Source organism: Zonotrichia leucophrys, chromosome 3 (assembly GCF_028769735.1).
Source record: "Zonotrichia leucophrys gambelii isolate GWCS_2022_RI chromosome 3, RI_Zleu_2.0, whole genome shotgun sequence".
NCBI lineage: Eukaryota > Metazoa > Chordata > Aves > Passeriformes > Passerellidae > Zonotrichia > Zonotrichia leucophrys.
The window spans coordinates 6,689,570-6,696,610 of record NC_088172.1 but is presented as its reverse complement, the minus strand read 5'-3'; the positions used below and the strand labels follow the sequence as shown (position 1 = coordinate 6,696,610).

The 7,041-nt window shown below is 45.5% G+C and overlaps 1 protein-coding gene across 5 annotated transcripts in view; it reads left to right on the top strand.

Moving 5' to 3' along the window:
* The first annotated feature begins 2,790 nt into the window (after positions 1–2,790).
* The window catches only part of ANKRD6 (ankyrin repeat domain 6), a 95,232-nt gene continuing 90,981 nt past the window's right edge, over positions 2,791–7,041 (top strand). For 4 of the 5 annotated variants that reach the window (XM_064707301.1, XM_064707303.1, XM_064707297.1 and 1 more), the window contains exons 1-2: positions 2,791–2,901; positions 3,232–3,364. The gene's annotated coding sequence lies outside the window, so the exon portion shown is untranslated. Of the gene's footprint in view, positions 2,902–3,022; positions 3,144–3,231; positions 3,365–7,041 lie in introns of those variants that run through there. The other variant, XM_064707298.1, reaches the window with a different exon arrangement.

Genomic DNA, 7,041 nt, shown 5'->3' with positions numbered 1-7,041 from the left:
CCTCTAAAAGGAATTAGGACTTTGTTTTTATGCAGGATTTTTTTACCACTTGAGTTTTCAGCATTGTGTCTTGGGACAGCCCTGGCAGGCATTAGCCTGCTGAAAACTGATGGAAAGAGGAAGAGTTTCCAGGTGTGTAATGGAGGAGCATCTGTCTCACACACCAGCTGATCCCTTATGTGCACAAAGGGCTGTTAGCCTTCAAGGCCAGCTTTGGATAGGGAGTCTTGCTCAGAAATGTCTGTATTAGGTTTCTTCTATACAGAGAGCTATGAAACATGACCAATGAGAGAGTGAATAATTTGGATATATTAAAATACAAAATCAGGGTGTAGAAACTCAAAAAAGAGGACTGGTTGCAATGCAGCTCTTCCCACAACTGACATCAGTGACCTGACCACAGCTTCAGGTTCAAAGCCACATAGACTCCAGGCCCATTGCCAGGAAGGTTTTTAGAGTAGGGCTGAAGCATTTCTGCCAATCCCTTGGCAATATAATCTGTTGTGGACTCAGGACTTGCCTCAGGACTTGCTCCTCCTCTGTCCCTTTGCCACCAGATTGTTTTCAGTTCCCTCTGCCTTTCCCTTTTGTCAGGTCATTTGACTTTGAAGCTGGGTGCATACAATGAAACAGTGCCCAGCCCTCAGTCACAGGACTTGCAGCAAGGGCAGAGGTAAATAAGAGGTTGCATCTTTGCATGTATGACATGTACAGTGATAGACGTGACTGGACTTTGTCCATGGAGAGCTGCAGTTCACAGACATGATATTCTTTCTGTGTGATTCACTTCTCTTCCCACTAGGGAAAAAAAATCGAGAAGAATACAAAACCAACTGTCTGCATTAGAAAAAGTTAATTTTACTTAAGCACAGGGAATTGTCCCACTGACATCCACACAATCAGGGAGCCTGTCTGCACCTAGGTTTGCAGAATCACAACAGGGTCTCATCCTGTTCCTGTTAAAGAGAGAAAATTTCCATTACATTTCGCAATGCCACATTGGTGACAGACCTGTGCCAAGAAAGCTTTTTTCCTATAATGTCATAGCATCTTGTTTCTCAGTTGTAATGATCAAACATAAAATAGTTCTGCCAACTTGTACATATATGGAACTTATTTAACGTACAGGTTAATTGCTACACAAATACTTCTATTCCTACATTAGAATTTTGAACAGTATCAAATTAAATAAAATTCACATGAAGTAAGCCTATCCTGAATATGGAAATGAGCAAACAAAATCGTAGTGTGAAGAATCACAGTGTGTTTTTATGTGTTTTAGCAACTACACTTTAACTTAAGTAGTGACACCAAACTTCAGATAAATGCTGTCGTTCTGGCAAAGCCTTGCTGCAATCAGAGAGGCATCAGAACAATAAATCCAGTCAGTCAGTCAGTCAGTCAGTCAGTCAGTCTTTCCTGGGGAGCACCAAGGGTTTTGATGCAAACCTCTGGTACTACTACTGCCACAGAACAACGACTACCATAGTAATTGTTTAGTGAAAAAGGCATAAGTAGAATAATCTAAAAAAACATTCAAAAGAATATATTCATGACATAACTAGGAAGTGCCTGTGATACTTCAATGTTTAGTTTGTTTAGGGCATCAGTTAATTTAGGGCATTTTGAGAATGCCTTCAAGCCAGAGAAACATCCTCTGAAAGTGATGTGCATGTGAGATCAAGCATTGTATGGGGAACAGCTGCTTGTTTTCTGTTTTCTCCTTCTCCCAGTCCCGCTTTTATCATTTTCCTCAGCCTACTCATACAAACTCCTTTCTGCTCTACCGGTGTCTACAGATGGTCCTGTCCAACTTGCTTTCCTACCAGTTTGTGAATTACTGACATTCACCCATAATTGCCCACATGAACCCATGACTCGGGTGAGCAGAAGGTCCCAGTGATATTGTGATAGCTGGAGGGGTGGGTGAGGCACTAAGCAGGCACAGTCACCTTTCAAGGTGTTCCTCTCTGTCCCTCAGTTCAGACTTCAAAGCCCGCTGACTGGCTCCCTGCTGGAGGGAAGGGCATCTGGCCTCCCTAAAGTTTGGGAAATTTTATTGTGTCCAATTCTGAGCTCCTCCATACAAGAGGGACATGTAGCTGCTGTGGGTCCAGTGGAAGGCAGCAAGGGTGACTGGGAGACTGAAGCATCTCTCTTATGAGGAAAGGCGGAGAGAGCTGAGCCTGGTTGCTGAAGATGTGACTGAGGGGAGACCTCATTATTGTGTGTAAATACCAAAAGGGAGGTTTCCAAGACGATGGAGCCAGGCTCTTCTGGGTCTCAACCACTCGGATATGAGGCAACAGGCAGAAACTGATGCATGGGAAGTTCCATCTGAGCATAAGGAAGAACTTATTAACTGTGCAGATGACCATGCACGGGAACAGATTTCCCAGAGAGACTGTGGAAGTTCCCTCACTGGAGGGACAAGAGCTGTCTGGACGCAGTCTTGTTCCACGTGCTTTAGGACGACCCTGGTTAACCAGGGAGGTTGGACCAGGTGACCACTGCGGTCCCACTCTGATTTTGTGGTTTTGTAGGGCTTCTGCTCCCACACAAATTATTGTGAGCTTCCATCATTAAGCTGCAAAGTAGCTTCGCTCCAGGAGAGCGTCCAGCCCTCGCGGAGCCTTGCTGCGGGCCGAGCCCTGTGTTCCTGGCCGGGGCCGGGGCCGGGCTGTGTCCCGCTGGCCGGCCGGAGGGGCGGGAGGCGGTGCGGGTCTCTGGGCGCTGCCCGCCCGCGCTCCGCGGCCGCTCGGTGTCGCCCTCGCAGCGGCCACGGCGGCGGCGGCGCCTCCCCCGGGGCAGCCCCGAGCCCGGCCCGGCGGCGGAGGCGCCGCTGGAGGGGCAGAGCGGAGCGCGGCCCGGCAGGAGCGGCGCCCGGGAGCGGCAGCGCAGGTGAGCCCCGCCGGGCTCCGTGTGCGGCTGCGGGGCCGGGGGGCGCGGGGGGCCCGGCGGGGCGGGGGCGCTGCCGGCCCGGCCGCGCAGGTGATGGCGGAGGTGGTGGCGGGGCCGCAGCTGGGCACGACCGCGGCGAGGGCAGTGCCCCGGAGCGGAGTCGGGAAAGTGTTCCCGTATTCCAGCCCGGAGAGGGACCTCCCCCACGTCGGGCGGGTCGGACCCTCCGGGATGCCGCGCAGGTACAGGAGCCTGTGTCGACGTAGGGGCTCGCTTGCGGGTTTGGGGGTGAAAATCAGGAGAAGTAACGCTCTTGTTCCAACTTTTAAGGCCGCGTCTGATGAGAAATGGAAATCTGGCTCCAAGTCATCCTTCCTGTTGTTGACATCACCTGAAAACTCCGCTGGAAATATTTCCACTAGTTTGCTGCAAACATCGCTTCCCCCCGAGGTCTCAGCACCTTGTGAGTACACACTGGCTGCTTGTTGAGCTCTGATTGTGGAAATCCATGGCTACGGCGTGTCATTGTTCTGCAGTGTTCTTTTATTGCAAGCATTAATAAAGAGCTTATCGTGCCCTGGGGTGTTGTGTGTATTACAGCATAGGCTGTAGGGAGCGCTCTGTTTTTTTAAAAAGGCATAACCAATATCTTCATGTTTTTATAATTATATGTGAAGCGATTATTTGGACTTCTGCTTGGTATTTCTGCAATGCACATGACCAAAAGGACATGTCTGCTACTGATATATTTTGTTCACAGGGAAAACACTGAGAGAGTTAGAAAGTAGCTTGCTGGTAGGTGGATCTTTGCCCCATAAGTTGTTTAAATGAACTTAGAATGTCCTACCAATGTTAAAGGAGTAATTGGGAAGATCAGTAAGTCCACCTCTGTCCAAAGACAGAAAAATGTAACCATGTCTTAACTCTTATGCAGCATTGGTTAGGCATGGATCAGATCCCCTGGTAGGACTGTTTGAGTCTATGGGTTATTCTGAGGAGAATGTTATTTACTTTCTTTCAAGGTGATGTGTCAGGCTGTGCAGCTAGTTTTATAACAACTTATTTTGGCAGGCTCAAGTTTCAAGTATTGTGTAATCTTCATTCTCCAGATAGTTGGAAAACAAAGTGTTTCTGGAGATGTGTGAATACATGTAAGATCTGCAGTTGCATTGCGGACCGCAAGACAAGGTATAATGACTCTCCTTCAGAACTTCATAACAATTTCTGAGCAGAAAATACTCAAAAATAGTTAAATACACTGCGTGTAGCAAAACCTGCAGTCAGATGGCTACATAAAGTACTTACTTGCCTGCTATGTAGATGATGTATGCCTGTTTATCTGCGAGGACCTATCTGCAAGGGTAAATGGGAATTGTGCAGCAGCAGTAGTAATGTCACTGCTTTTCTCCCTGCTTGTTTTTTTTGTTTTGTTTTGGTTTGTTTGTTTTGTTTTGGTTGGGTTTTTTGTTTGAAAATAAAGAAAAAAATTTAAAAAGGAGTTTTATGGTAGTATTCAGCTGGGAAGTTTTCACTCTCCCTTGCTACTTAATATTTACCCAGACAGTGCTACCAACCTCATATGGGAGACTGGCTTTGAACACAAGAAATGAAATAACCAGTAAATGATTGGCAAAAATAAAGTGGAAACCTCCTGATCATGCAGGTGTTTTCCTTCAAGATTTTTTCACAGAGGTCCTTTCTTTTTTGAGGAGCAGGAATTGTGAGAAGTTGTCTGCACTAGTGGGGCCTCCCGTGTTGGCTGATGTGATGTAGTTGCAGCACCAGGCTCAGTATCTTGCCCTGTCACAGGTGGCACGTTCTGGAGTTCAGATTATCAAACATACCATGTTCTTGGACTAGATGAGATGATGAGATGAATGATACCTGAGTAAATCAGGTGCTTGTAGGGTGTGGTGGTTAGCAATTGAGCCTCAAGCTGCATTTCCCCATGTGTCTTTAGCTTCACCTCTGTTTGACTTTGCCTGTGAGTCATGTGATGTAAAAGAAAAAGACCTCACTGTCCTTTACTCACTAAATCTGTGTAACAGGATGAACAATGCTTATTGGTTTGGATAGGTGGTGTACCAGTGAACATTTTTAAAGCACTTTCAGGTTCTTAAATTAATTATACTGACAACTGTATTTATTCTCATTAGTTTCAGATGTGCACTTTCTCTTTTTCCCTCAACAGTTAGGACTTTGGATGAACTGGCAGAGAACTCACAGTTGTATCTTTTTTTAGAGCTGTATCAGTACAACAGGTCCCTGGTGGAAGTATTTTATTTAAAACCACAAATGAGGTGCCATATTTTATTGGCAAGATGGATATAGGGATATATTTGTCAAAGACATAAATTGATTGGAATTGCTTTGGGCAAATAAAAATTTGAAATGAGTATTTTTAGTTCCTTTTGTTTATTCAGGAACTAAATATGTGACTTAAATGATCCAGCCAAAAATACAAGGTGCAGAACTGCACTTCAGAAAGACCTTAATTCATAACAGCAAGGGGCTAATTCTCTTCCCTGCCTCATATCCAGCTATTTTGATCCCAAAAATCTCCAGAATAGCTTCTGAAGTACAATACTAGAAATATTCTTGCATACCATTGCTAACTTGTGAACCCTTTAGGAATAGCTTAGTTATTTCTCACTTGGCTACTCCACTCCCTGTTAGCAGGTGCTGATGGAGAATAGTTTGTTGCAGTTCATTGACAGCAGTTGTGAGAATAGTGAAATCCTAAAATACCCCATGTCTTGCTGTGACCTGTCACTGAATTAATTATGTGTACTGGTCTCTTTCCTTTTGTTTGTATTTGGTTTATCTCATGCTGCCATTCAGAAGACTGTTGGATTTGTGAAGGCAGGTGTTCCAAATTTTGGAAGAGTCAGAATAAATGTGTGGAGTCCTTGCTTATTTTTTGCATAGCTTTCAAACACATGAGTGTTGGGATGTTCCCTGTGCCTGGGATGTTCTCTGTGTGTTGCTTCCTTTGGCAGGTTGTGCATGACACAATGATGCTTTGTATTCAAAGCTGCTGGTTTGGCCAGACATGTATTTTTCTTGTTTTCTAGAAAATACTGAGGTCGAGTTGGAAACGTGAAGGTGTTGAGAGTGAAGCAGGAAGGATACTGTTGGTGTGCAGTAGTTTGATACCAAGGTCAAGAATGCTATCAAAAAAACCAATGATGAAATGAGTGTCAATTTAGGACACATTTTTAGAGGTGTGTGATAAATGAAGCATTAAGGCTGCACAGGATTTTGAGGCTAAAAGCAATCTAGTTTATTACCACTAATAGTTAGTTGGGTGTATCCTGTTGCCGTAAATCAATCCCCATTGGATGGCCTAATGGATACAGTACAACAGCTTGAATTCCTGCATAATCCAGATGTGGAGAGGTTGTCTTGGTAGCCTCAGTGATGTACTTCTGATGGAATACCAAATGCACGGGTAACTAATGGTACAATGCAGGACTGTAGATTGCTGGCTTGCTCTTGCACTGTTTTACTTTTGATCTTTTGGCAGAGATCCTGCTATGTGTGAAATGTAATTAAAGGTTCTTGGAATGAACAGGAAGACGCTTCCTTCCAGCCAGCACTCGTGTCTTCCTGGTGTCTCCTCTGTGGCTCTCTCCTTCCCACTCTCCACACCCACTGCTGCTCCTCCAAGCCATAGGTGCATCTCAGCCAAGCCACAGCCATGGGGGGGAATCTGGCTGTGATTAGGGACAGGATTTGGGCACATCTGTGGCAAGTGGTGGATGGGAGTATCTGGTGTGGCTGCCAGCCAGATGGAGCATACTGGGGCTACGGGGTATCTGGGGTGTGGTGTGCTGAGCACAGGTACCCTAGTGGGATTGCCATAATCCTGAAGAAAAATTGATATACTCCTATGCCAGAAAAGCCTAGGCTTTTTAATCTTATATCATGATCAAAAGCATTTTTGGAGTACTCTTCAAATCATTAAATCATGCCTCCTCCAAATCCTGGATTTAAACAAGCTTCTTCTAACAGCCTGTGCCTTCCTCTCTCTCTCATGATTTGCTACCTTCCCCACCTAAACACCACCCACTTTGAGAAGTGACCACTGAAGATACAGGTTTTGTGTGCATGTCTTGGCATGCTGTTGGACAAAAGCAT